Raw genomic sequence first — 27,510 nt, forward strand, 5'->3', positions numbered from 1 at the left:
AGTATCTTAATATCGTATAACCTAGCACTAGAACTCTTCATTCTTTTAAATAACTAACATTTGGTGCCGTGACCGGTCGGTTTCCCCCGGCACTTGGCCACGTGGCCTTCGGGCCTTTGGCCACTACCGGGACCCGAACCGTGAGAACTGTGATCTGTGTTAACTGTCTTCATCTGCGCCACTGAGACTCGTCAGCAGCCATCAGAATCCGTCTCCATCCGCCCGCTGGTTCGTGAATTCGTCTCCAACGGCCTGTTCCTGATTTTGCCTTCTTCGGCCTCTTCCTGATTTCGCCTGCCGGTTCCAGAATTCTCTACCTCCACGTGGCCGTTCCTGAGCATCTAACTGACCGTGCTGGCATCTGCATCCATCCAGCAGCGCCATTGCCCAGACGCGTGCTCCCCGGTACTCCATCTCCACGCGGAGCACACGAGGTATTCCCCATCTTTCCGAATGCCACGTTGTTGCATGCATACACTGTTGTAGGTAGGGTTCCCTCCCCCAGCCCTTGGAGTTTTGGGTTTGGCTTGGCATATTTGCGCTCCTCTGAATAGGTCTGATTTTCCACTTCTGGGAGTTTTGGGGAGACCGGTTCTGTAAACCCCGGCCGGGTGCCGTGTCTCTTAGCCACTGGGCGAAAGTCCCCCGACCACTGGGTCACTGTGGGGGCCCCCCTGTCCCTCCGAGTCGGGCCACTGGGCTGTTAACGACTTCGGATACAGGCGGTGTTTTGGGACCTGGCTCGTCCCTTACGTAGGGGGTGACGACCTTCTACGAGAGCCGTCTTTTCCTGACCACTGGGTCGTTTTTACGGACCACTGGGTCCACCTTGGTAAACCCCAGCCGGGTGCCGTGTCTCTTAGCCACTGGGCGGAAGTCCCCCGACCACTGGGTCACTCTGGGGGCCCCCCTGTACCTCCGAGTCGGGCCACTGGGCTGTTTACGACTTCGGATACAGGCGGTGTTTGGGGACCTGGCTCGTCCCTTACGTAGGGGGTGACGACCTTCTACGAGAGCCGTCTTTTCCTGACCACTGGGTCGCTTTTACGGACCACTGGGTCCACCATGGTAATCAGTCCTGAGTTGTAATAATGGGAGCTATTTTTTCATTGCCAGTTCCTCCCAACTCCCCTTTGGGCTGCCTTCTAGCAAATTTAGACACCCTTGAATTGGCTTGTTACCTAATACTTTAATACGCCTCTGTGTTGTGGATTGGCCCCACTATTCCCTAGCTAACTCCTTCAAGTGGCCAGTTAATGGCATTTCGGATCCGGACATCTTTCGGAACCTAGCTCATTGCTGCATGCATTCGGAAAAATCAGGGGAAGTCTCATTCCCTCTTCACTCTCGGCTTTCTGTCTGTCTTTTCCGTAGTTTTCTAGCTATGAAGTAGGAAACCCCAGTGCCCTCTTCCAGGGCCCTGGTGCCACGTGCAACCGCCATCTTATCCTCCATGTGCAGTCGACCCCCCCCTCTCTGTCCGCCATCTTGCCTTTTCTCTCCCTGCCATCCCCCACTGTTTGAAGGTCTCCATTTGCTCCCCACTGGGAAGCAAAGATTTCCTGTTTAGAACTTTTCTGTTTTAGCCCTTAGCCTAACTTGCTCTCCCAGTTTCTTTTGTCTTGACCACATCGAAACACCCTAAGGGCCTACATTTCTGTAGCTTTCCCTCCCACCCCTTAGCTGAGAGGGGTGGAGTAAGAGATAAGTGATTTAGCCTTTCTTTAAAAAAAAAAAAAAAAAGGGAAAAGAAAAAATGCAACTTGTTCTGTAACTTAATGTAATGTGAAGTAAATAGATGCTTACATTTGTTTCTAGGTTCCAATAGATACTATTGCATCCATTGCAGATAGAGCTAGAGTTAAACAGTAAGCTACAGGTTCCAACTGAAAGCATCTTTAATTTGGGTTACTAAAAGCAAGATATAATTCTAAATAACTGGTAACTTTAAACTGATAACTTTAAAGCATTTTGAAACTTTAATACATGCTTACATTTGTTTCTAGGTTCCAATAGATACTATTGCATCCATTGCAGATAGAGCTAAAGTTAAACAGTAAGCTACAGGTTCCAACTGAAAGCATCTTTAATTTGGGTTACTAAAAGCAAGATATAATTCTAAATAACTGGTAACTTTAAACTGATAACTTTAAAGCATTTTGAAACTTTAATACATGCTTACATTTGTTTCTAGGTTCCAATAGATACTATTGCATCCATTGCAGATAGAGCTAGAGTTATACAGTAAGCTACAGGTTCCAACTGAAAGCATCTTTAATTTGGGTTTCTGAGAGCAAGATATAATTCTAAATAACTGGTAACTTTAAGCTGGTAACTTTAAAGCATTTTGAAACTTTAAACTTGTTTTTCAAAGGCTGTTACGAAAGCTGTTTTGTTTTATAATCTGTGTTAACTGATATGCATGTACATGTTTATGTGGCAAGCTATGTAGTCTATTTAATTAACATAGATGAAAGTGTTCATAGATGAAAATTGCTAAGTTAAATCTCTTCATTTTGTAAATAATTCCTTGAGATTAGGGCCACAGAGAAATCCTCCAACTTCTTAGAATGCTTGAGGAATGACTGAGTACATTCCATTAGATCCTATACAGAAAAGAATAGGTGCTGTATAGATGCTAGATTCTTAACTACCCTGGACGTTAGGACAGAACTTTAGAAACTTACAAATGGGACCTGAATGTACCCTGATATCCTCTTAAAGGGGTCACAATGGTCTTTTACCTTAAAGACCAGGAGGGGATCCCATGGCAGAGCAGGATGAGAGAGGTGTGTGCTCCTGGTTCCAGTGAGACCCCCGGAGGCCTCCCAAGTGCTCTTCGTTGCAGAAGCAATGGACACTTCGTGAAGAATCATCAGAAAGGACACCCAGGGCTATGTCCCAGCTACCAAGGAGATCACTGGAGATGTGACTGCCCCTGAAGGCCAAGTACTTCAGGTCAGTCACTTCCCATTGGATCTCCCACATGGGACGGAAGCAGCCCTGGAACCTGCACAGGCTCAAGGCCATCCACGGACATCGGTGACACCACGGAACAGCACCCAAGAGCCCCGGGTGGTTCTCACAGTGGAAGGGAAAACTGTAAGTTTCCATATGGACACTGCCTTCTCTGTCCTAGCTAGCTTTGGCTTCTTCCCTCTCTTACAGTGACCATCAGGGTCTCTCAGGAGCCCCAAATTAGCTTAGGTGACAGAGTAATCTAGAAGCTCAGAAAAGAAGCCATTTCTAGGGAAAGGTTAGTTCACCTGTAACTGCTCAGCCTGCATCAATGACCAGGCTGCTGATAGACATGTTTGCCATCTCGCCCTTCAGTTTTACTAGACTTCACTGAGGTAGAACCCCTGAACTGTCATAAGGTAGACTTCATGTCCTCCTTATTTGCCGAGTCATTTCGGATTTCTCAGCTCATCTACTTAAGATTCTTATGTTCCTAAATTGCTAGTACATGCTTGTTAGCCTGTAAGTTAGTAGATTGCTTGCCTCTGCCTTAAAGTGTGTAAAGTTCTGTAAAATCTTGTTGGAATACTAAATAGTTAACATCTTGTGCCATCTACAATGTGACCAGTAGATCTTGTACCGGAATGTTTTAAGTGCTGTGCTTTATGTTCTAGGCTAGATGTCTTCTTGAAACTCTTAGGGCTTACAACGATTGGTAAAGTATAATTGTTTAGAAAAATCAAACACTTGCCCATTCCCTAACTAGATGCAAAACTACTATAGCATTTCCAAACAGAAGTTGGCTTGCATTTACCTGTCCTGTGATGTTATGTTCTGATGCACATACTAATCCTTTCATTGTTTCAGATAACAATTTTATATAACCGAAAAGGTTTCATGTGTTCCATTGCATTCATTGGGTATGTTTCAAAATTTGGGATGTGAAATAGTTAAGTTAAACCTAATATAGATCTAGTCCATTGTTTTAATCTAATGCAATGTTTCCTCTGACAAAGGTTGAAACCGGACAATTATTTTATATCTAAGCTTGAAAGCCCAAGTATTCCAACTGGGTTTCTAACTGAACTCATGACCTGCTAAGTTGGGAAAGATTATAATTCTAATATGTTTTGTTATCTAGACCAAGAAAGAGAAGCCTTCAAGTGCCAGGCAGTAGTACTTCAGACATCGGATGACTTCTACCTTCTACCAGGAACCTCTAGAACCCCCCTACTGCTACAGTTGCTCAACGCCCCCTTTCAGCTCGAAGAAGCTAGAGCGGTCGTCGTCCCGTTATCCCTGTTCACTCCTGTTTGGCAATGTGAGGAGTTAGATAGTATGATAGGCAGTCAGGGTCTCTGGTTCCTGGTGAAGCTACTTTGTCTGCATTGACCGTTCAGGAGTAATGAAGAATCCAGTATAACAAGGCCTGGCTAACAGAAAATGAACTCAAGCCAGCTTTTCCAAGGGACTCTTAATAACCCTTCCCTCCATTCCCATCCACTGAAATGTAAAATTCTATTCTAATCAAACCATTAACAAGTTTCTTTTGCAGGACTAGAAGCATCCCTCCATCTCCTATTCCACCAGGCTGCAACCACTGCCAAGAGAAAACAGCTCCTAGAAGCCATAGAGAACAATGCCCCTCTTCCTTTATATATAACAAAAGGGAGGAATATAAGGATTTATTCCAATATCCCACCCTGGACCCTGCGCCATTTCTTCTTCCTCACTGTTCACGGGATTCGCGCCAGTGCAGCCATCCACCAATCGGATGTAACCTGGCATTCCACCTGAGAATCCCACCCCCAATCTCCCAGCCCCTTCCCCAAACCCGCCCACTTGCCAATCATCCCCAGGCATTCACCTGCAGGCACCAATCCCCTGAGGCCTTGCCCTCAATCCCTCCCAATCCCCGCCCTCCCACACCTGGCAGACAAAAAAGGCCCCCAGGTGCAGTTCGCCCCTTTTTTGCTCTCTCTCTTCCTCCCCTTGGTTCCTCTCCCCTGCTCTTCCTCCCTTCCCTCCCCTTCCCCTGTTCCTGCCCCACTTGGTTCTCTCTCTCTCTCTTGCTCTCTCTTGCTCTCTCTCTTGCTCTTGCTCTTGCTCTTGCTCTCTCCTTGGTTCCTCTCCCCTGCTCTCCCTCTCCTCCTTCTTACCTCCCTTCCCCCTCCTTCCCCTTCCCCTTTTCCTGCCCCGCTGGAATAAACTTCCTAGGATAATGTCGTTGCGTCTGGTGTTTTCAGCTCACGGTAAAGAACCAGGTTGCGAGAATTAGCTGCGGCGTAAAGTATCTTAATATCGTATAACCTAGCACTAGAACTCTTACATTCTTTTAAATAACTAACAACTACCACAAAGCCAGAAAGGGGACTTTGGGGGAAGGGAAGGGATTTGGGGGTGACAGGGATCAGGGTGGCTCCAGAAGGAGCTGGAACAAGAATGGAGAGAAAGAGGCACCTGTTCCTGGCAGCCCAAGCCACCTTGGGGAGCACGGCTCCTGGGACCGCCCAGGCCACCAACCCACCTACAAGAGTAGACTGCGTCTGTAACCACTGCCCGGCCCTGGGCGCCACCGCACCGCTCCCAGCCCCCTCCTGCAGCATTTCCATCCTGGAAAGCCAGTAACTCCTGTTAATTACACGTCGGCGGTGTTTGCATTAGATAGCTGTCACCCTGTAATTTACTCGTACACGGGCTTTAATTGTACATTAATCTTTCCTTACACGCCACTCCCCTGTTAGAATCTGTAACAGCAGCAGTTCGGACCATTTGGTTTATTCCTAGACCAAAAAGAGCTGATGAATGAAATTGCCTCCCCCCTCCCACCCCCCAACACAGATCCCTGGTCCCTCTGCAGGATCACCTGCTGTGCACTGGGGCTACACAGAGAGGCTCCTGTCTCCTGCCAGCCACCTTTAAACACAATATTTGACTGTGTCGGGGCGGACATCAATTTGGAAAAAGGTCAGAAGCAACAAGCGATCTTCCCATCACCTGCCAGGTGCTCCCGGGTGTCTGGTCTCTAAGCAGCGCCCATCTGGGGAAAGAAAGAGCAAGTGCGATCTGAAGACATCCACCAGCGTGGGGGGTTCCAAGGTCACTGGGAGAATCAGAAAGGAGAACGATCCATTACAAAGTCTTGGACAGCTGCCAGGGCCCCAGGAAGCTCCATTTAGCATCTCATTCTCCCAGCGGCAAGAGGAAGCCTAGCTCCTTTCCAATGGAATTTGAATGGAATTCGTTACAAGAACCCCGTGATGGAAATATCACCATTTGGCTTTTCATGACAACTCAGCACTAGATGGCAATTGTGATGGACAGTCAGGGTGTCTGGCTGTGAGCCTGTGTGTATGCATGTGCCCCACCCCCCGGGGAGGTGGGGGTGGTAATGTCTCAGCACTAGATGGCAATTGTGATGGACAGTCAGGGTGTCTGGCTGTGAGCCTGTGGGTATGCATGTGCCCCACCCCCCGGGGAGGTGGGGGTGGTAATGTCTCCAGTAGGCCGAGGTGGCCACCAATGAGGGAACCCCATACAATATTTATGAAATCCAGATGAAGCCCTGTGCCGGCAATGAGCTGCTATCATAACACAGATTTCAAAAACGCCTTGACATTTGCCCAAGATCAAATTTCCCTTGGTGAAAACCCACGAGGCTTTGGACTGCCGCTGGCAACTGAGCTGCGCACACCCCATCAGCCCCCAACTCCCCCTGCCCTCTGGCCTCATGGATGCCCAGGAGAGGAGGTGGTCGGGGACCACAGTGACAGAGAGTGGAATGACACTGCCCAAGTCCACGTCTCCTCTGTGGAACACATTAACGGGGGAAGACAGGGATTGTGACGATTTTTACTGTTCAGCCGTTCCTGACTGGCAAAGCATACGTCAGGCACCATCCTTACACTGACGAGGCTGGCAGTGTGTTTGGGCGGAGCGGGAACTACAGCTGGGATCTGATAAGTCGATCTGATGTCATGCAGAGCCCGAGAAGCAAAAATGAAAGCGAGAAACGGACATTCTCGGACATTCGTGGGGCTGGGGACCTTGTTCAAGCACAGACTTGGTTCTACTTGGTTCTCTCTCTCTCTCCCTTGGAAATTAAGTTGCAGAAGAGATGAGGCCCTAGGAGCCCTCCTGGAGGAGAATAGAGAGGCCATTGTTCCCAGAGCTGGGGCTTACCATCATTCAGCCACACGGGAGACTGGAAGGGCTCTTTGGCTGTGGCTCCCAGAGATGACCTCCCCGCCCTCCACACCAACCACCAGCCAAGAGCCTCATGGCATGAAATGCTGCCTGGAATCTGGGCCCGAGAGCCCCAGATTGTCTCCAAGTTAATGGCCAGGGCGATGTAGGTGCTTTTTGATAAACACTTTGCCACGCACACCCAGGGCAAGGCGGAGTACTTGTCGCGCTTGCATCTTTACAAGCCGTCAGCCCATAAAGATGGCTCGTAAGGTCCGAGCCATGCGTCAGCTTGGCAGTAAATTGGCGCGAGGCTCGGGTCTGCTGCATCAAATTAGCATCGACCCGGAAACCGTTACTGAATGATCCCTCAAATCTGCCAAGTCCTCCAGTCAATTTTGCAAAACATGTCAAGGGTGTGTGCGTATGTGTGTGTTTTTACTTTGATAAACCTCTCATATTAGTTATCACAGAAGAGTATAAACCTAACCCGTCTTCCCACAAGAAAAGGTGTTATTTTTCCCAACTGCTTCTTTTAGCTCTCCCATCCTCACATAGCCGCCCACACATCACATAAACAATGTGTGTGTCACAGATTCATTTGTTGCCCTATTTTCCAGAGATGGTGTTTGTCCGTGCCCTGTGAACCCCGAGCTTGGAGATGGCATCAGGATGAAGTGCTCAACCCTGGCCTTGCAGACACATGGTCCCCAGCGTGCCTCCTCCAGGAAGTCTTCCCAAGCTCTCCAAGGAACCCTGACCGTTATGTTGTGCCTGTGTGTGTCAGGGTCAACCAGACCACCAATTCTTGGGGGGCGGAGGGGAGGGCTCAGTGAATGTCCTATCCTGTGCACTTCACAAACTGACCCTCAAGGTGGAGTTCACACCAAGTGGTCCACAAAGTGCTGCCCCCCATCTTTGAGGGCCAGCCCAGCCCTCCCTCCTCCATACGGGTTTCCCCGTCCCCATCCCCTGCTCCCAGCCGTGTCTGGTCCACAATCCCTGCCTCCCTCCTTGACCTCTGAGATGTCAATCACCCAGCTCCTCCCCAGACGTTCCATCAGAGTTGGGGGGTGATGCTGTCTCTCTTCCCGGGGCAGTAGTGGGGGCCTCAGAAACACACCAACCCGCAGGGCCTGACCCAGAACTTGCTACCCTCTCCCCTGAGTCACTTTCCAGAAACACACGTCGCAGTGGGGACATGACACCGGTCCTCATCAGATGCTGGCGGCCACAGCCAGGGCCCCTGGAGAGCCTGCCATCCCCCGGGAAAGCTAGCGAGGCTCAGGGCACCTAGGGATGAAAGGGATGTTTCTAGGGTGGGTGAAGGACCCAACTGAAGGTTCACCCCGCAGGGATGGGGGTGCCTAAGGGATGCTCTTAAGTGGCAGTGCCTAGAGCCAGAGTGGGAAACAGGGCTTCCTGCTAGGGAGTCTGGGAAGGCAGCACAGGATGACCCAAGTACCTGGTCCCTGTCCCATCCATGTGGGAGATCTGGGAGACGTTTTTGGCTCCTGGCTTCAGCCTGGAGCAGCTTCAGCCATTTCAGCCATTGAGGCAACAATTTAGCAAATGAGATCTCTCTCTATCTCCCTTTTCAAATAAATAAGTAAAAGAGAAAGAGAGGGAGAGAGGCCAGCATTATAGCATAGTGGGTAAAGATGCCAGTATTCCAGAGGAGCACTGGTTTGAGTCCTGGGTGCTCCACTTCTGATCCAGCCCCCTGCTTAAGTGCCTGGAAAAGCAGCGGAGGATGATGGCCTATGTACCTGGGCCCGACACCTGCATGTGAGACCTGGAAGAAGCTCCTATCAGCCCTGGCCACCATGGCCTTTGGGGGTGATCAAGCGGGATAGAAGATCTCTCTGTGTCCCTCTCTCTCTGTAACTCTTTTATACAAATAAATCTTGTTTTAAAAAAAATGATGCACGCCCTGCAACCCAGTGATCTAAGTGTCTGAAATGGGCACGTATGCCTGAGAGACAAGAAAGTGTCCTCAGAGCGGCTAAAACACTCAAAACACACCAACGTCCATCAACAGGATGAAAAAACAGGGCACATTCACACAATGAAATTCTACAGCTGAACAAGGATGAACAAAAGCAAATGACTCAACAACAGCAGGGTGAATGCAGGTCAGGGAAATGGCATGACGATGGGAAAGCTGCTTAGAAATACCGGGACTTGGGGGGAGGAGGGGACACTGGTCAGTGCAGCCACATGCCCAAGAAGCCTTTGTCACCCCACCTAGCTAGATCCTCAACCGACAAACTGTCCAGAACCCACAATGGAGCGGATGGAGCCTGGGCTGAGACACCAAGCACAGAGGATAACGACTAACACGGCAGGTGCAATGCTAATGGAGGCACTTGGCCCTCACGGTGAGTTCTGTGGGTATCCCTATTTTGTGCCCACGGAACGGAGCCCACAGCCCCCATAGCAGCCGCGTGATCAAGCTGGGATTCCATCCAGGGCAGTCTGACTCCAGGTGCAGCTCAGTCCTGACCCGGAGGGGCAGGGGAGGGATGGAGGGGGTTGCCATGGCTGCCCATCAACACCTCCATTCACGGCAGAGGGAATCTGAGGAGAGTTCAAGAATAGGCCTAGATTGCACTTTCATAGGGATGAATGGTCCGGAAATTAAATTTGCAGATGAGCCCAAACCTCATGAGGCCCCAAATCACAGCAAGAAAGAACAAGATGGACTCAACCAGGAGACACACGTGCTGAAAGAGTTTGGTGAGGATGTGTGAGCGGAGTGGTCAGGAGGGGTGGCAAGAAGGCCATGCTGATGGCCAGCAGCAGAGGGGGCCTCTGTGCCCCCTACAATGATGCGGGGGTCAGATATCCATGTAAAGCACAGGGATGCATCACTCCCAGCTCAGCGGCAGCACCTGCAGATGCAATTCAGATAGACTTGGGGAAGCTCCAGGCAGATTCAGGCATCTAGGGGAAGGGTGGGGAAGAATAATCCCAGAAGATGGAATAGGATCTGGATGGTGGTACAGTGGGGATGCTGTGCTAGCATCGCATATGAGTGCTGGTGTGAGTCCTGGCTACTCCACTTTATTTTTAAAATTTATTTATTTCTTGAAGATTTATTTATTTTTATTGGAAAGTCAGATATACATGCAGGAGTAGAGACAGAGAGGAAGGTCTTCCATCCGATGATTTACTCCCCAAGTGATCACAATGGCCAGTGCTGTGCCGATCTGAAGCCAGGAGCTAGGAAGGAAGCTCCTCCAGGTCTCCCACATGAGTGCAAGGCTTTGGGCCGTCCTCGACTGCTTTCCCAGGCACAAGCAGGGAGCTGGACGGGAAGTGGAGCTGCCGGGATTAGAACCGGCGCCCATATGGGATCCCAGCACGTTCAGGGTGAGGACTTTAGCCTCTAGGCCATGCCGCCGGGCCCAAATTTATTTGTTTTTATTGGAAAGTCAGATATGCAGAGAGGAGGAGAAACAGAGAGGAAGATCCTCTGTCCGATGAGTCATTCCCCAAGTGACTGCAATGACCAGAGCTGAGCTGATCTGAAGCCGGCAGCCCAGAGCTTCAGTCTCCCACGTGGTTGCAGAATCCCACGGCTTCGGGCCGTCCTTGACTGTTTTCCTAGGCCACAAGCAGGGAGCTGGATGGGAAGTGGAATAGCTGAGACTACAAATTGGTACCTATATGGGATCCTGGCATGCACAAGGCAAGGATTAAACACTGGGCCATCGCATCAGGCCCTGTTAAGTATATCTTTAAAAAGAATAAACAAAAATGGGGGAAAGAGGGACAGGACTGTGGCTCAACAGGTTAATCCTCTGCCTTGCAGAACCGGCATCCCATGTAGACATTTGTTCTAGTCCTGGCTGTTCCCCCATCCAGCTCCCTGCTGATGACCTGGGAAAAGAGTGAAGAATGGCTTAAAGCCTTGGGACTTCTTGAGACACCCAAGAGAAGCTGCTAACTTCTGGCTTTGGATCAGTTCAGCTCTAACCATTGTGGCCATTTGGGGAGTGAACCAATGAATGAAAGATCTGTGTGTGTGTGTGTGTGTGTTTGTACACGCATGCTTCTCTTTGTAAATCTACATTTCCAACAAAAATAAATAAACTAAAAAAAAAAAAAAGAAAGGAAAAAAAATCTCCTGGCCCCTCGATTCAGCCTGGTACGACTCTAACCACTGTGTCCATCTAGGAAATGAATCAGAAGATGAAAAATCTCTCTCTCTCTCTCTCTGCCTTTCCATATAACTCTTTCAAATACTTAAATATTTTACTTTAAAAATATGACAGAACCAGACTCAAAAAGTAAAGGTCCTAGATGCAAGCTAGGAGACTGGTTTCAGCAAGCCAGAGGCTGGCTGCATCATCTACTGGTTCAGCCAGTATAGACAGACTGCCCGCACCATGCTCTGTGCCAGTGTAGGCACACTGAGTAGCTTAGCTTACTGCCTGCCAACCAGCAGTCAGAGAAGCTTCCCCACGCCAAACTCCTCAAGGCCAGCACAGCCAGAGAGGGACGCTCCTGCACCAGGCAGCACACGCCCCCGCCCCCCCCCCCGGGGTCAGGTCCAAGATTCTGCCTGAGAAAGGACACGGGCAGTAGTTTTAGCTGGATGGCCCAATTTTCCCTTCAGGTCTTGCTCTCTTGAGGAATAGCCCCTGTGTCGCCAGACCAGGAGAGGGTCTCGGGGTTCACTAGGCTGGGCCCCTGAGGCTTGGGCAGAGGCCTGAGGCAGCCTGCAGCAGAGATAGCCTCAAAGACGGGGATGACTTGTCTGCCAAGTGTAAGTCCATCTGTCTCCAGGCTCCCCCGCTCCAGGCCAGGAGCTGGCAGAAATCAACTCACAGGGAAGTAGATCTGAACCTTGCAGCATCCACTCCCTGCCTCAAATCTCCCATCCCAGAGTCTGGCCCAGCAAGGGAAGAGCTGGCTCAGGCGCAGACAGAGGGAGGACAAGGTGACAGCGACCTGGGCTGTTGCCTGCAGCTCGGCAGCCGCTGGGCTCAGGGCCTGCTGCCAGCAGCCTGGGCACAGAAGGAAATGGGGTGATACACAGGACTACACCCTCTGCCCAGCTCTGGAAGAAAGCCTGCTGGGGTCGAGGTCAGGAGTGAGGAGAGGAGCATGGCTGTTGGCTGCAGGGAGGCCAGGACAGCACAGGAAACTTCCCGACTTCAGGGGGTATAGGGAACAGGTACAGACTCACTCCCATCCAGAGGAACAAAACCCGGGAGGGTTGAAAATGAGAGAAGGTACGAAATAGGAGTCTTTGCAAACTAGCTACCACTCGCCCATCCAGTTAGATCAAGCGGATGGAAAGCAGGTGCACAGTGTTTTTCGTGAATTTTTGGAAGACCCTTAAATGCATGAATTTAAAAGATATATTTTTGGGCCCTATGCAGTAGCCTAGTTGCTAAAGTTTTTGCCATGCATGCACCAGGAATCCATATGGGCACCGATTTGTGTCCTGACAGCACCGCTTCCCATCCAGCTCCCTGCTTGTGGCCTGGGAAAGCAGTCGAGGACGGCCCAAAGCCTTAGGACCCTGCACCCATGTGGGAGACCCAGAGGAGGCTCTTGGCTTCTGGCTCAAGTTTGGCTCCACTCCAACTGTTGCAGCCACTTGGGGCATGAATCAGTGGATGGAAGATCTTCCTCTCTGTATATCTGATTTTGCAATACATAAAAATAGGTAAATCTTTAACAAATTGTTTTTGTTCTACTTTAAACGGATCTTTTACCTCTACCTTCCAATATGAGGGGACCAGGAAGCTAAAGGGTTAAAACAGGCTGGGTCAGGAGATCTGGGGCTGACGGGGAAGCAGGCGCTAGAGTCACAGCCAGTGTTCAGCCCACAGGAGCGGCAGGGTCTGGGATGTCAGAAGCAGGGGACAGCGGCTTTGGCCGGTCCCCAAAGGGTCTGGCCCAACTGGGAGGGAGACACCAAAGCAGAGACAGGGCCATGGCTCTGAGCGTCCAGAGTTCCTTGCCACCAAAGCATACAACATTGCTTTCGGAGCGCCCACTACAATGCTGGAATTGGACGAGTAGTGACTCCACACAAAGAAAGGGTGGGAGCCCAGCCCAGAGCCAGAAGGGGTACAAAGCGAACAGGTGCAGAGGCAGAGCCCCACAGAGACCTCAGGGGACAGCAGCCTGCCTCAATGGGCAGGATCTTAGATCTCCAGAGTTCTCACCAGTGCTCTGCCATCAGGGTACTTGCCACTCCCAGCGTCTCCTCCCGCACCTGCTCCTGCACCAGTCCCTGTGGGATGCACCTGTTGCCTTCTACTCCTCTTAAAGACCAAGGTCACCTGCTACTCCCAATCCACAGTTTGTAGAATAAAGTCCTTGAAGGAACCAGGCGGCCAGGGCTCCACCTTCCCGTCTGGCCACAGCGCATCCCTTCCAATGGCATTCCACGGCTCCCAGGCGATGTTCCCCACGCCTCATGCATTCCCTTCACGGGTGACCCCTAGGCTCACTCTCTTTGTCAAGTGGAGAATCAGTCAGTGAGTGAGGAATGAATGATGGAGAAATCTCCATCCTGGGATAACAAAACCCACCAGGACAGAGACCCCCATGCGCCAGGCCTGATACAGTGACAGACTCCCAGATATGGCCCGTAAACACTCAATGTTGATAGAAAAGACAGCAACAGCGGGGCTGGCATCGGGAGTGTAGCACGGAGACTCATTTGGCTCCAAGTTTCGATGCTGAAGATTCCACTTTCATTCAAATAAATGTCACTCATTGGAGCCAGCTCTGGCTGTGGCTTGGCAAAGAAAGGACATCTTGCCCTCGGTCACCAGCGCCAAGAAGTATGCATTCCCCAGCCATCCATGGCCTTCCAGGTGGGCAGTGGGAATCTGAGACCCAGACCACCAGCCTAGGTAGGCAGCTGTGTTTGCTGTCCTCAGCCCCTAGCCTCTGCTTTCCCTCTGACCTCCCCAAATTTGACCCTGGAGCCGAGGAGGACTTGGGGCTATTTCCTAGTCTCAGTCCATTGGGACACAGCCTCACCCTGTCTGTCGGTGGCCTAGAGTAGCATTTCCACATTTTGAACAAGTCTAGCAGGTGCAGAGCAAAAGCACCGGATCACAAATGACAGGTTATTCTGCCCAGGGTAAAAAGTCACCTTTTTTTTTTTTCTTTTTTCACGGCCAATTTTGTAAGTCTCCTCTTCTCCCACAGTGACTTATGATGGAAGGGTCATGACAACATCCCTCCGCCGGTGAGGAATGAAGCCGCAGTCGCCTGGTGGCCTGAGCCCGGGCAGTTTGCCGTGTCTTTTGGGCAACCTCTTCCCAGGAGGGAGGGAACACAGCTGCTCTGAAGTCAGATGAGTCCTGGCAGTGACTCCAAAAACAGCACCAGAGCGGCCTCCTGTCACCACACAGACTGCCCGCGGGCAGCAAGCGTCCTGAGCGAGGCTCTGGAACACTGAGGACTCGATGGAGAGAGAGCTTCCAAAAACACATGGAGAAAGCGGAGAGACGAACTGACACGGGAGCAAGCAAACGCACAGCTCTGTCATGACATGCGTTTAACATGAACCAAAATCTCTCACCCAGCCGAACGTCACCGTCAGCTTTTGATTTGCTCTATTTGTGGCTGGGCCATGGCAGGGTCACCTGGCTGTCCTCAGGCCGACACCATCTCCATCTCCTTTTACATAACTCGCTACCTTCCATGAGTGCAGAGGCTGGTCACTGGTGCCACGCGGAGTTTTCTGACTCTAACTGGGGCGCCATAAATCTCCCTTTACTTTCCTGCCAGCAGGTCCTCCTTCAGTCATGTTTCTGCTACGTGGTTGCCACGCACAGGTCAGGCAGGGAAATAAGATTTTTCCAAGCCAAAAGCAATGGATGCCGCTAAGACAAGGATTTCAGACTCCAGGCCACACATCAGGGGGTCAGCCAGGGCCCGCATCTCCCCATCCCTGTCCACCAGCACCACAGCGCCTACTGCAGGTTTCTCCCATCAGCCGCACCTGTCAAGAAGGATAAAAACCCCAAGCAACCACCTTCCTCTCTTCCATCCCTGAAACCACAAAAAGCCGATCAGCAGCCGCTGGCACCAACTCCCAGCGAAACGCAAGGAAGCAGCCTGCGTGACGTCTGCAATGAGGAGAATCTGACTTTCCTCCTTCTAAACGCGTTGAAGGCAAAATCAGAGATGAGCCCTCCAGGCACATTTTCCTCCACCACCACACAGCACAAAAAAGAAAAGTAGCAGCCGAACTTTCCGAGACTTATTAGCTTACATAAACAGAGATTTGAATAAAGGCCTTAAAAATGAAATCCCCCTGATACTCTCTAATCAGTAAAGGTTCAGTATGGAAACACAGCAAATGCACATGAAATTTCCCAAGTGATGTGCTGGTGACAAGAGGGGCAAGGCATCTCGGGGAGCAGCAGGCTGCGTTCCCAGGCAACTTCCTCCGACCCCAGTCCTGCATCCTTCACCTAGCCGGGAGGGTGAGTTCAGGTCGCCCTTCCCGCCAGCCAGAGCCGGAGGGGGCGCCAGGAGAGGTTGTTTTGCAGTCTCAAGCAATTTACAAATGAGCACCTCCCCTGCCCACTGGCTGATGGATGTCTATAAATAATTAATCCTTGACCTTGCTTTGAGAAAGCCCTGACTTTTTAATTTGGGGTCTTTTTTTAAAAAAAAAAAAATCAATACCCGGGGAACATAATTCACTCTTGCAGAGTCTGATGGCAGAAAATAAATAAACAAGTCAGCCCAATCCTGCATCCTGGAGCAACCGGGCCAGCATGGGGTCAGACAGGAGGTTTCTCTGGGCTCAAATGTTTATCGGATTATTGACGGCCCTATGGAGTCTCTTCGGGGTCTGATTTTATTCCTCCCTGGGTCACTTCCATGGCTCTCCAGGGACCCCCAGGCCCTGTCCCACCATAGATGGGGGGAAGAGTATCTCCCACCAGGACCAGTGTCACTCCTTCCTGCTGCCTGGCTGGCAGAAGACAGGTGTGACAACTTGAGAAGTTTTAAAGAGAGTTCTGCTACTTCGGCTCCAGACTTTGCTCCAGCCTAAGGAAGGACTTGAGAAAGTCTTCATCACCCATGCGGAAGTGAGGTTATCCAGAAAGTGGATTGGTAGTGCATCTTGTGATTGCTCTACAGCATGGAGAAGAAGCAATGGGCCCCCTTACCCTTCTTCTCTGGACTCTTGCCGCATCTCTCCGCAGTCATCCGCCTCCCCTACGTGTGGTCATGCCCAGTCAGATCATGCCCTGACAGGGAGAGGGGGCCCGAGATGCCCGTTCCCCAGTGCAGGGCGGATCACGGCTCAGGGACGCGGGATCCACTGACGGCCGAGATGTCTGCGGGACCGAGAGGCTCAGCTTGGGGTCTGATTTCTCCGTGAGATCCGGCAGCGGGTGCTAGTGCCCACAGTCCAGGGCGCTGTGCCGCAGCTGCGCCAGGTCCCGGGGGGGGGGGGCGTCGCGGAGCCTGGAGACAGGATACCCGGTCAAAGTTAGGGGCGGAGATTAGTCCCGCTCCAGAGAAGGTTCAAAGGTCACCTACAGACCCCACAGGCAAGGCTTGCACAGCCAAAAAGCCCCTCAGGGCCTCCAGGGAGGCCGGGCCGACACCCAGAAGCAGCCGCCGCCGCCACCACTGCCGCCAGAGCTCGGCTCGGTCCCGCTACAAAGCGATGTGCCCTTTTCAGCCCATCAGAGCCGCACTCCGGGACACAGACACACAGACACCTTCGCAAGATCCCTGACGCACACACGCTCGCCGGGTGCACACAACAGGCCGGTGCCCTGGTGAGTCGAGGGATGGGAAAGCGCACGGGGCGGCGCGGGGTAACTCCGGTCTCGGGGTGCGGCGCTGAGCCGCCTCTAACTTGGCCCCTCGCCCCTGCCTGCCGCTTCCTGCTCCCGATCTCAATTCCCAGCGCGCGGGAAAGCCCAGGTGCCCGTGGCGCTCCTGCCCGGCGCACTCGGCACCCAAGAGCCGGGAAGAGGAGCTGGAGTCTGCCGGAACCCGGCGAACCCTTGGGGTGACAGCTCAAAGCCAGGCGGCAGCAAGTAAAATCCGACGAACGAAAAGTCCAATTAAAGTTCCCGCTATTGAAATCGGTCCCCAAAGTACCGCCAGACTGGAGCCCCGTGAGCCCTACCTCCGCCCGAGGCTTCGGATTCATATCGGCGTGGAGCCGCGGGATGGGCGCGCGCTGCGGTCCCGGACCAGCCCGGGAACCTTGGGGGGAGTCCCTCGGGGCGGGGAGCGTTCCTAGGACGGAACACAGGGGTGGGGCGGCGGCACCGCCACTTACCTGGCGCTGCCGATGCTCTCGAGGCCGCGAGCGCCTTTAGTCCGGGCGCGGTTCTCCACAGCGAAGCCTCGGCTCGGGGCGCCGGGCGGCTGGCAGCACCTCCTCCCCAGCTCGGGCCCGGTGCCGCCCTGGCGCGCGGAACCCAACCCGGTGCCCTGGGTGGGCGAGCGGCCGGGGTTGGCGCGCACAGGAGAGGGAGACGAAGAGGGAGCGGCGGCGCCTTTTTCCTCTGCCCCAGGGTCGGGTCGGTCCCTGCCTCCGCTGCCACTGCCGAGTCCTCGTCTCCTCCCCGCAGCACGGCCTGATCCGGCTTGCGAGCCGGGAAAGCTCCCAGCGAAGTGAGAGCGAAGCCTCCGGCGAGGCTGGAAATAGCGCCGCGCCCGCCCGGCGCCCCGCCTCCGGTCCGGGCCCCGCCCCGCGGTGGTGGCGAGGACGGCCGTGGCCGTGCCAGGAGGGGATCACTCCTGGGGATCGCTCGTCCCTCCTGGGAGCCCACAGACCACCGCGCCCACGCGCACTCTGCGGTTTGTGCGGCCCCACTGGCCGCGCGCTCGGAAAGAGCCTCTGCGGGGCGCGGTTGGATGGCTGTGGGGGTGGTCGTGCTGCGGGCTGCGCCAAGCTTCCCTGTTCGGGAGAACTGGACTCCTGCCGGCCGCTTGGCGCCAGACCGTGGCCAGGTTCGCGCCCCGTGCTCACCCTGCAAATGACAAAGTGGCGCGTTCACGGGCCGGGACCTCGAGTTGCGCAGGGGTGCCCGCCAAGGGGGTCTACACTACAGGCCCATGGGGCTGGAGGAAGGCGGGGGATTGATCCCAGGAAGATCCCGGCCGTCCCTGAGCTAGAGGCTCACATGGAATTAAATCAAGTCCTTGGGCAGCCTCAGTCCCGGGTGCCTGCACCATCTCCATATTCCAGGGACTCTGGGCCTGCGCCCCCATGACCCTGGGGCACCCCCTTGACCTCCCAGTCGCTCCTAGGGAGGAGTGGGCTAGCCTTGATCTCTGAGTCAGCCCCGACCTGCAGGGGGTAAGCTGGCGTGGGAGGAAGAGGCCTGTAGGCAAGCACTGTAGCAGATGGTGTAGTCACCTGTCAGGTTCTGGGGTGCGGGCGTATCCTGGACCTTCAAGGTCTGCAGAACAGCCTGCGGTAAAGTCGTTGGACAGATATTCGCCTTCCTGCTCTGGCTATGTCTGCTGGTTGGGTCACTTACCTCCAGATTGAGATAGCATGGGGCTTGGGGAGGTCTTGGAGCCCTTGAGTAGCCAGAGAAGAGTGGGGGCCTACCTCGGCTGGCAGGAAACAGAGCCACTCCTGGGGACATTTTTGGGGAATCTGAGAAGTTCCATCTGAGCTGAGAAGCTGAGCCGAAACACACTAACACTCCCCAAATCTTCCTTTCGTTCTAACAACACCAACAGAGGAGTTAGGTTCCCATTTCACAGACAGAGGTGTGCATGTGGAGAAGCGCGTGTGTGTGTGTGTGTGTGTGTGTGTGTGTGGCTGCACTCTCCCTGCTCCAGCTCAATTGGGTGCAGACTGGACGAGCTGACTGCCAGGGAGCAGGACAGAAGCATCGGGAAGAACAGGAGCCAAGTGGGAGGAAAGGAGATAGAAACAGAAGCGGAGGGTACAATGAGCGGAAGGCTGTGTGCACAGCCCACCCAGAGTGTCCTGAGCTTGTCCTTGAACCTGTGGCCCCTTTGCTGTCGTCGCACCTTCAGCCCATTCTCCCTAGCTGGGCACATGGCCATAGCCGGGCAGGGCAGCCGTGAGGAGGTCCTTGTGTGTGGTTGGGCCTGGAGCAACAGCTTTGGCTGCAGAGGCCCTGCAGTCAAGAGATCTCTGACACAGGCATGGTCTGGAGGGCAAATGTGCACAGTAGCACATGCATGCACACACACAGAGGGCCTTCCAGGGAAATAGGAGCTCCCATCCACAGGGGCCAGCCTCAAAGCTGAGTGACCCCGGGTAGCGAGTCTCTTCCATGCAACGAGTCTACACAGACTCAGTTTCCATGTCCAGTCAATGCCCAGTCAATGCCCCCGCCCCACCCACACGCTGTGTGTGGGGATCCTCTTGGGAAGGATGGTTTTTCCATTAGCTTTTCCAACTGTACTTATTAGCACTTATTTGCATCTAATATCCAGGCCGACACCGTGAGGAATCAACAAGGCTGCATTCCTTTGACAGGCTTCGTGTTTTCTATTTCTCATTCGCACTTCCTTCTGGTCTTGAGAGAGCCTCCAGGAAGCCCCTGGAGGGGGGCCCGAGGCCCCTGGCACCTGCCTGGGCAGCGAGTTTCCCTCCCGAGATTTGCCAAGGGCTGCTGTGCCCTTTTTTGAAAGTCAGGCTCAGCCTCTGCAGTGAGGGAGGAGGAGGGAACGCTGCAAATCCCGGCAGGAAGCCTGCGCGGTCCTTGATCTGTGTGTCTACACCCAAAGATTAGCCACGAATTTGTCCCTTTGCATCCCAAATAAGGTAAAAAAAAAAAAAAAAGATGTTTTCCTCAACAGCCTCCTCGAGAGTCCCAGGGCAATCGAGGCACTACAGAGATTGGGGGGTGTTTGTAGCTGTGGGGGTGCAAAAGATGAGAAGTTGAGCTCAGCTCTGGGTGGAGGCCAACCCCTCCCTCCACCAGCTCTGAAGTCCCCTCCCCGCTTCCCACTGCCATTCCTACCCACCTTTGGGCTGCAGGTGGAAGACAGTGGGGAGGTCTGGGCGTGTTGGAAACAGACTCGCCCGTGTGTCTCCTCCTCCCATGAGAAGACTCAAAGCTCTCTCCTTGGAGCGGGGCAGGGGCCATCCAGGACAGCTCAGGCACTTTGGTTCCAGTGGGAGAAAAAGGAATGGTCCAGGGGAAGTCTCTCAGGAGCCAGTGAAGGTGTGTTCAGTGTGTCTCCTTGTCTCTGTCCTCATCCCCAGCACATACCACCCCCTGCCCCTATCTGCGTTCTCCCCTGAAAATATGGCTGCTTTCCCCAGCTGCCTCTGTGGGGGCCCGGGGGTGGGCTCATGGTCATAAATTGAGCTTCATGAGCCTGGTCTTCCCCCACCTCGGTAGCAGCGTGGAGATTGGGGCCCAGGAACCTGAGACCCCTCTTCCAGGTGGACCCCTCACTGCAGAGGTTTCTCACCAGGAGCGCATTCCTCAGCTACCTTATGGGATGGAGTCTCCATCCCAGTCCTTCTCCACTCCCTGTCATCTTTCACCTTTCCTGGGATTCCCAGGAGCTGGAGTCACTTTGCTTCTTGCTCTGTGGGGTCACCAGGAATTTTCTGATTGGCAGGGTGCCCACGTGAAAGCCCCACGTGTTAATAACTCTACTGGGGGTTCTGGACACCCCACCCCCTCAACACCTGCTGTAGTTTCTCTGGGCATAGGAATAAGTGCCTCTTGAATAGCAGGCTAAGGTGGCCGCAGGGACAGTCCTGCAGATAAGACTTGCAGAACAAGTAGGGGCTTGTAGGTGGTGGCCATGGAAGGGGTAGTCTGTAATAGAATTGGCTGTGATTAACCTGGGCAGCAAGGAAGGGAGTTCTTGAAAGACCAAGGCAGAATCTGCAGATTCTCCCAGCGGGCACAGGGAGGAAACCAGGAACTGGGGCGGAGGGCAGCCTCTGGGCCTGCAGGAGGAGAAGCCCCCTTGTAGCTGTCGGACTACAGCCATGGTGGCCTTGGCAACTCCTCCGCCCCTCCTCCCGGCCTGAGGTGAGCAGAGGGGCTTCACTGATTTCAGGGCCAGGACAGGGTCATGGCCAAGGCCAAGTCTATCGTGAAAGCTGGGCTTAGAGCCAGCCTGAGGCTTCTCTGCTGAGATCTTGCCAAGCTTCAGTACATTGTGATGCTTCTTAATTAAAAAGAAAGAAGGAGAAAACCACCAGTGGACTGTCTGTGTCCAATCATTCCCCCATTCTCCTGAAGCCTGGATGCTCTGGTGGCCTGGCAGGGAGCCTTGTTAAGGACTGCTGGCGGTGCTAAGGTGGTGGTGGTGGTGGGAGAAGGTGCTGTCTGAGGGGCCGGCTAACTGCATGAGGGGTTTCATGACCTGAATGAAAGTGCTCAAGATTTTCCTTCTAGCCTTGAGGTGCACAGTTTAGAATTCTTCAATATTTAGATGTCACAATTTTGTTAATGCTATTTAACACGGGCCAGATGCATCCGGCATTCCTATCACGTAGTAGTGTTAGGATGGAGTTTACTTCTTCACTGTCAGTCAAAGGCAGTGAGAACAGGCTTTCTGGGGGAATATCTCCCCTACCTTGTGTAGTAAATGGATTTTGACGTCTCTGAACACTGGAGTATTTCTGAGCATCCATCTGCATCCAGATATGAATGAGCTCATTATAAATAGTTCTCTCCACTCAATCAAGCTGGTGTGGCTGTCGCTCTTCTTTGCCTATAGGTTAGTCATTAACTGGGGTGACTACTGAAGCAAGTGGTGTACATAAATGACTCTTTGGGGTGAGCTGCTGTTGAGTGCAGTGGCGAAGACACCACTTGGCATGCTGACTTTCCATTGTGCAGTACCTGTGTGCGGGTCCCCCTTCTGCTGTGAGGTCCAGCTTTTCTGCCAGTGCCTGCGCTGGGTAGCTGCAATTGATAGTTTAAGTACTTGGGTGCTTGCCACTGCTGGGGAAAACTCAAAATGCATTCTGGCTCTCAATCCGGTTAGCTCCAACCTTGGCTGTTACGGACAACTGGAGGAATAAACTAGCAGATGGAAGGTCTCTTTCTGCCTCTCTTTTTCTCTCCCCCACCCTACCCTGCCTTTCAAATGAATAAAATAAATGCACTTAGTTTTAAGTGCTCCCCATTTGGGAAAACTCACTTGTTCTCTAAGAATCCCTCTGACTTAGTCTACAGTGGTTGGACTCAGCCCCCTTAATGTACCTGCTGGTGGTGTCCCAAGCCACAATGACCACAGCTCAGCTTCTTCCAGCTCTGTGATCTGAGAGGGGAATTGTGGGGCCTCTAGGGTGGGATCCCCGCCTCCGAAAATCATCAACCTACAATGTGTTTTCAAAGCTCCCCCGTTCTCCTTAGGGCCTTTCCATTACCCATTACCGTAGAAGAATGGGACTTAAGCATCTTCCAAATGCCTGAGACAGCTAAAAGCATTTGTTTTTGACATGTAAACTTGACTGCTAGTCTATATTTAATGCTTGGTATTAAGAATTCGATCTGAAGATCTGAGAAAGAAAGAAAGAATTGCTTTGAACAAAAACATTTCTGCAAGAACCTTCTGGAAACTTCTATCAGATGCCACCAGGATATGCAATGGGGTAAGGGAAGACTCCATTGTCTGGGGATTTTCATGACCAGATGGACTTAAAAATGTGACACTGAGTTAGAGGACAGCATGGCCATGACAGAGCTGGGTCGACAGGACCACCATTTGGCTCCGAACAGGACAGCAAAGTTGTCACTCAGCTCAGCAGTGAGCACTGCTCACAAAGTCTCCCACACGCACAGCCGCTGAGTCTCCTGGTTTGCTCAGACCCTTTTAGCACAGGCAAGCGATGCCAGGAACCTCGTGGGCGGCCACCGTGAAGATGGAGCGGCGCTGGCAGGTACTGCTCTCCTTCCCCAGGCGGTGGTAACGCACTGGGAGCCCACACAGCGCCTGCCACTGCGAATCCCTCCACCGGGACTGAGAGCAAACCTTGGCAATGATGCCTCCAAGGAGATCAGCAAAGGGAAGGGCTGGAGCAGCAGCCAGGCAGCCCAGGAAGGCTCTCTCATGGTCAGCACCCAACTGGGACCCCTGCCCCACAGTTCTCCTGGGGACAGGATTTCTCCACAAGAAAGGCTTGCTTTAGCTTTGGAGGAGGCACATCCAAACACTTCCCCTGCATATGTCTCACCATCAGCCTCTCCTGTGCCCCATGTGGAGCAAGAGGCTGAGAGCCAGGAGAAAGTCCCTCCCCACATACTTGGAGAAAAGCCAGCAGGCTTTGGGAGCACCTCATGGGGCAGCTCCACTTTCCCCACAGCCCCAGATACCTAGGAAGGGGGTTACTTAGGGAGAGACAGGGAGATCAGACCCTGCCACGGGACACGGCAGGCTGTTGGGGCCATCACAGAACCTTGCTTGGCCGAGTTCTCCCAGGGCCCAAGAAACCACATCCTGCAGGCAGAACCTGGGATGCCCTGGAGTTGAGAGCACTGCCCAGTGGCGTCTTGTCTGTCGCTATGGAAACGGAGAGACAGCCACCTTCCTGTGGGAGACATCTTGCTGTCAGCCGTGTTTAAAGTTAGCTTTAAAGAAACAAGACAACTCAAATCTTGTCTCTCAACATCACCTGCTGGACTCAGTGGCACAAAGGCAGGCACAAAGCACCCAGTATGGAGCTTGTCACACTCCAGTCCCATGCCTGTCCTCAGAGCTTCCTCTCTGTCCGCTCCTATTAGCAGTAATGCTTGGGACTCAGGTGAGCCCAGCTTCGGCCTTGATCTTTTATCCCAAGATTCAGAGCGTGGGCTTAGCTTTGGCCTAGTTGCAGGTATCCTGAGATGAGACCCAGGCAGAATTTTTTTTAAAGCCCCGCCCCTCGTACAGGTGTCTGGACTGTCTGCCCTGAGGCAAAGACTGCCATGCCCTTGCTGATGTCAGGACACAAAGGGTTAAGCAGACAGAGTCCCAAGCAGATGAAGACAGAGCCATGATAGTGCCAGCCTCATGGTCTGCTCCGGGAGTGAAGGCCCTGAAGATGGCATTTCACCTGACCTGGCCCCACTTGTCACAGGTGGCACAGTCACAAAGAATCAAGGAGATAATAATCAAGATACATTTTGCCAAGTACAAAGGATGCCCTGGCACCGGCAGAGAACAGACCTGCACGTTCAGGCTCAGAGAAAAACCAGGAGCTACAATTAGCAGGTAGGTTGGCTGGGTTCTGCAGAACAAGCTTAGCATCAGGAAGAGATAGTAGCTGGGGGAGGCCACTCATTTCCCAGGGCCTTGAGAGAGAAGCAAGGGAGCATAGACAAAGAGAGGTAAGGAGTTCATCGGTGCAGACTCAACAGATTTCTCCGTCAAGGCCATTAGGAATATTAAGGGAACATTATCCTGCCTGTGAAAATCACAAGCAATTCACACTACGTGAGGCTGCCTGCAACAAGCCAGACTTGTGGAACCCAGCTTGGCGCTTGTCTTGAGTCCTGTTCCACCCAAGAGAAGCTGACATGTGCCCTGGGGGGGGGGGGTCAAGCTACCCACCTGAGCACACAGGCCAGCCAGCTTTCGTGGCAGCAGGAAAACCCTGGGAAGAGAAGAGATGCAGGAACTTAAGGTTGAAAGTGTCTCCTGGGCTTAACCTTGGGTGGGGTGGGGACCTCAGTCAGGTCTGCTGCCATGACTCTCAGGTCAGCACAAGACCCCCTGCACAAACTGCTCTGGATCCTGCCTTCCCTCCTCTAGTGCGGTTGTTGGAAATCATCCTTGCTGGTGAAGCTTGCTAGCTGTCCACATTCCTCCCTCTGCTTCCTTAGAGAAGAGGGTGTTGTGGGAGTGAAACAAATGCGCCACTAATAAGAACAGATACAGCAGACAACTGGCCAACACTCACTGTAATGCTAGAGGGCAGGGACCAGTATCGTGGTGCAAAGGCTGTGTCACCAGCTACATGGACCCTGGTTCAAGTCTCAGCTACTCCTCTTCCCATTCAGCTCCTTCTAGAGTGCCTAGGAAAGCAGAAGATGATCCCAGGATTTGGGCCCCTGCAAGAGTGTGGGTGACTCAGCTGAAGTTCCAGGTTCCAGGCTCCTGGCTTTGACCTGGTTCATCTCCTGGTTGTTGTGGCTATTTGGGGAGTGAACCAATGGATGGATGATCTCTCTCTCTTTCTCTGTGCCACTCTGTAACTGTCTTTCAAATAATTACATCTTTAAAATGGAAAAGAGGGGGTGGACAAAGCATTCCATCAAATACCAAATTACTAGCAGGTAGTAGCACGCCATCCTGAATTCCAAGCCTGCGTGGACTCAGCATCCGTGCTAAAGGAAGCAGAGAGAAGGGTCAGCGTGTTCATCACATCTGAGAACAAAGCAGCCCCAAATAGGCAGCAGCTGTTTCCTGGGACCAGGGTGAGAGTGGGTACTCCCTTGGAAGGACAGCAGGAGGTGACACAACAAGGCCGTGTCCACTCCAGGAAAATGAAAGAGTCTTGAGCGGAAGGATCCAAAGAAGAGGTGTGACCTATGGGAACCCCTGAAACTGACCTGCCAGGTGTTCCTTCCAGGGCATGGCCCCAATTGGAGGAGCAGCTATAGGAAGTGGAGCCTTCCTGGCGAGGGGAGCAGAAGGTCCAAAGAGAAGGGAGGAAAGTTGTAAAGGAGTCAGGAATCTCAGGCAACAAACCATCACGTGTTTAATATTGCATAAAACCAAGAGAAAGGGAGCTTCAGGAAGTTAGAAAAGCTATCTTGGAATCAGTTTGCCTCTCAAAGCCCAGGAAAATTCGTTTCCCCTTTGCAAAAGTGAGCAACAGGAAGGGAGGGCTCAAGGTCACAGCCACAGAAAGTTATTTTAAGAAAAAGGAGAATAAAGAACCAAACGACATCTCTTTACACAATGGGAACACACCAGAAAGATATACCTACAACACAAAGAGTGATAGCCTACCGCTTCTTTTCTTTAAAAAAAAAAAAATATTTATTTATTTATTTGAAAGGCAGAGTTAGCTGACAGAAGCAGAAACAGAAATCTTCCATCCCCACATTGGCGTAATGGTCTTGGCTGGACTAAGCTGAAGCCAGGACACTGGAACACCATTTGGGTTTCTCGCATGGGTGGTAGGGACCCATGCACAGGACCATCTTCCATTTTTTAAAAATTATTTTATTTTGGTAATCTTTAGGGCACAAAGGGTCAAGGACTACAGGAAAGTGGATAAGACCATTGTTTCCACATTAATATTATTTTTTTTCCCCTGTATCTGGGGTAAGGGAAGAGATAAAGGGGAAAGCCCCACCCAGCCTCCCACCCATTCAGGTCCCCGATGTGGGGTATGATCCCAGGGTCCTGCTCATGCAGTTTTGATAGTTCAACAGTTCTGAATTGCTACCAATCTCGCCATTCCAAGCACGATGAAATCTATTCAGAATCCACTGGCTGACATAGTCTCTTCATGGTTGGGGTTCTGGGATCAGCAGTTCAGTTGGAGGGATCCCCAGAGAAACTTCATTTGAGGTGATCCCAGACCTGATTCTTGTATGTGCTTGCCAGTACAAGGTCTGGCACAGTCTGTCACCCCAATCAGCTTATGCACATGCTGGTGGTTGCAATTGCTGGGTCAGTTCTATTTCCAGCCCTGTCTTCCATGCGAACCAATGTATGTTGCAGTCCAGCCTGATCCTGCCCACTTCATACTCAGCCCTCACGCAAACCAGTGGGAGTTGCAGCCTAGTTGGGGCGACTTCCCATAGCCCCCACCAGGCCTACCCGCTACCCTGGTTCCCATACATGCTAGTAGGTACAGCAAACCTGTTCAGTCTGTCCCACATCCCATTTAGCTCTCGTACATGTCAATGGGCATTGAGGCCTAGTGCAACCCAACCAACTCTACTATCCAGCCCATATATATACTGGCAGGTGCCTTTCTGTCTAACCACCCCTTGCCCCTGTCCTGGTTTTCGTGCTCTCCAGTGGAAGTGGTAACCCAAGAGGGAGGTGCCCACGATTTCCCTCCTAGCCCACTCCTACTCCCTGATTATGCACTCTCTAGATGGTTCTGGAGTTTAACTTGACAAAATTAGCCCCCAGTGCCAGCCTCTGCCAGCTGATGCTGTGGCTAAGTCCAACCAACCCTCACCCACTCTAATTTATGCTTACTCCAGTAGGAACAATCAGCCCAGCCTGGCTTTTCCCTGATCCAGCTCACATGAGGCCCTCAGATGTTGTAGCCTTGCCTGGTCTTGTCTGCCCCAATCCTAGCTCACACTCTCCAGTGGGAGTAGCTGTCTAGCAGGGAAGCCCTCTACGTTCCCCCTGCCAGCTTTGCCCCCTCCCTCCCTGGTTCTCACATGGGCTGGTTGGGCACTGTGACCCAGTCTGGTATGGCCTACC

General features: G+C 52.5%; 1 protein-coding gene across 1 annotated transcript in view; it reads right to left on the minus strand.

Annotated features, from left to right (window-relative positions):
* Positions 1-17,556, minus strand: part of CHST8 (carbohydrate sulfotransferase 8) — a 119,189-nt gene extending 101,633 nt beyond the window's left edge. Inside the window, exon 1 of the mRNA XM_040976669.1 lies at positions 17,444-17,556. The gene's annotated coding sequence lies outside the window, so the exon portion shown is untranslated. The remainder of the gene's footprint in view (positions 1-17,443) is intronic.
* Between the last annotated feature and the right edge of the window lie 9,954 nt (positions 17,557-27,510).

The sequence above is a fragment of the Ochotona curzoniae genome, unplaced genomic scaffold, assembly GCF_017591425.1.
Source record: "Ochotona curzoniae isolate NIBS_2020 unplaced genomic scaffold, NIBS_Ocur_1.0 contig_2699, whole genome shotgun sequence".
NCBI lineage: Eukaryota > Metazoa > Chordata > Mammalia > Lagomorpha > Ochotonidae > Ochotona > Ochotona curzoniae.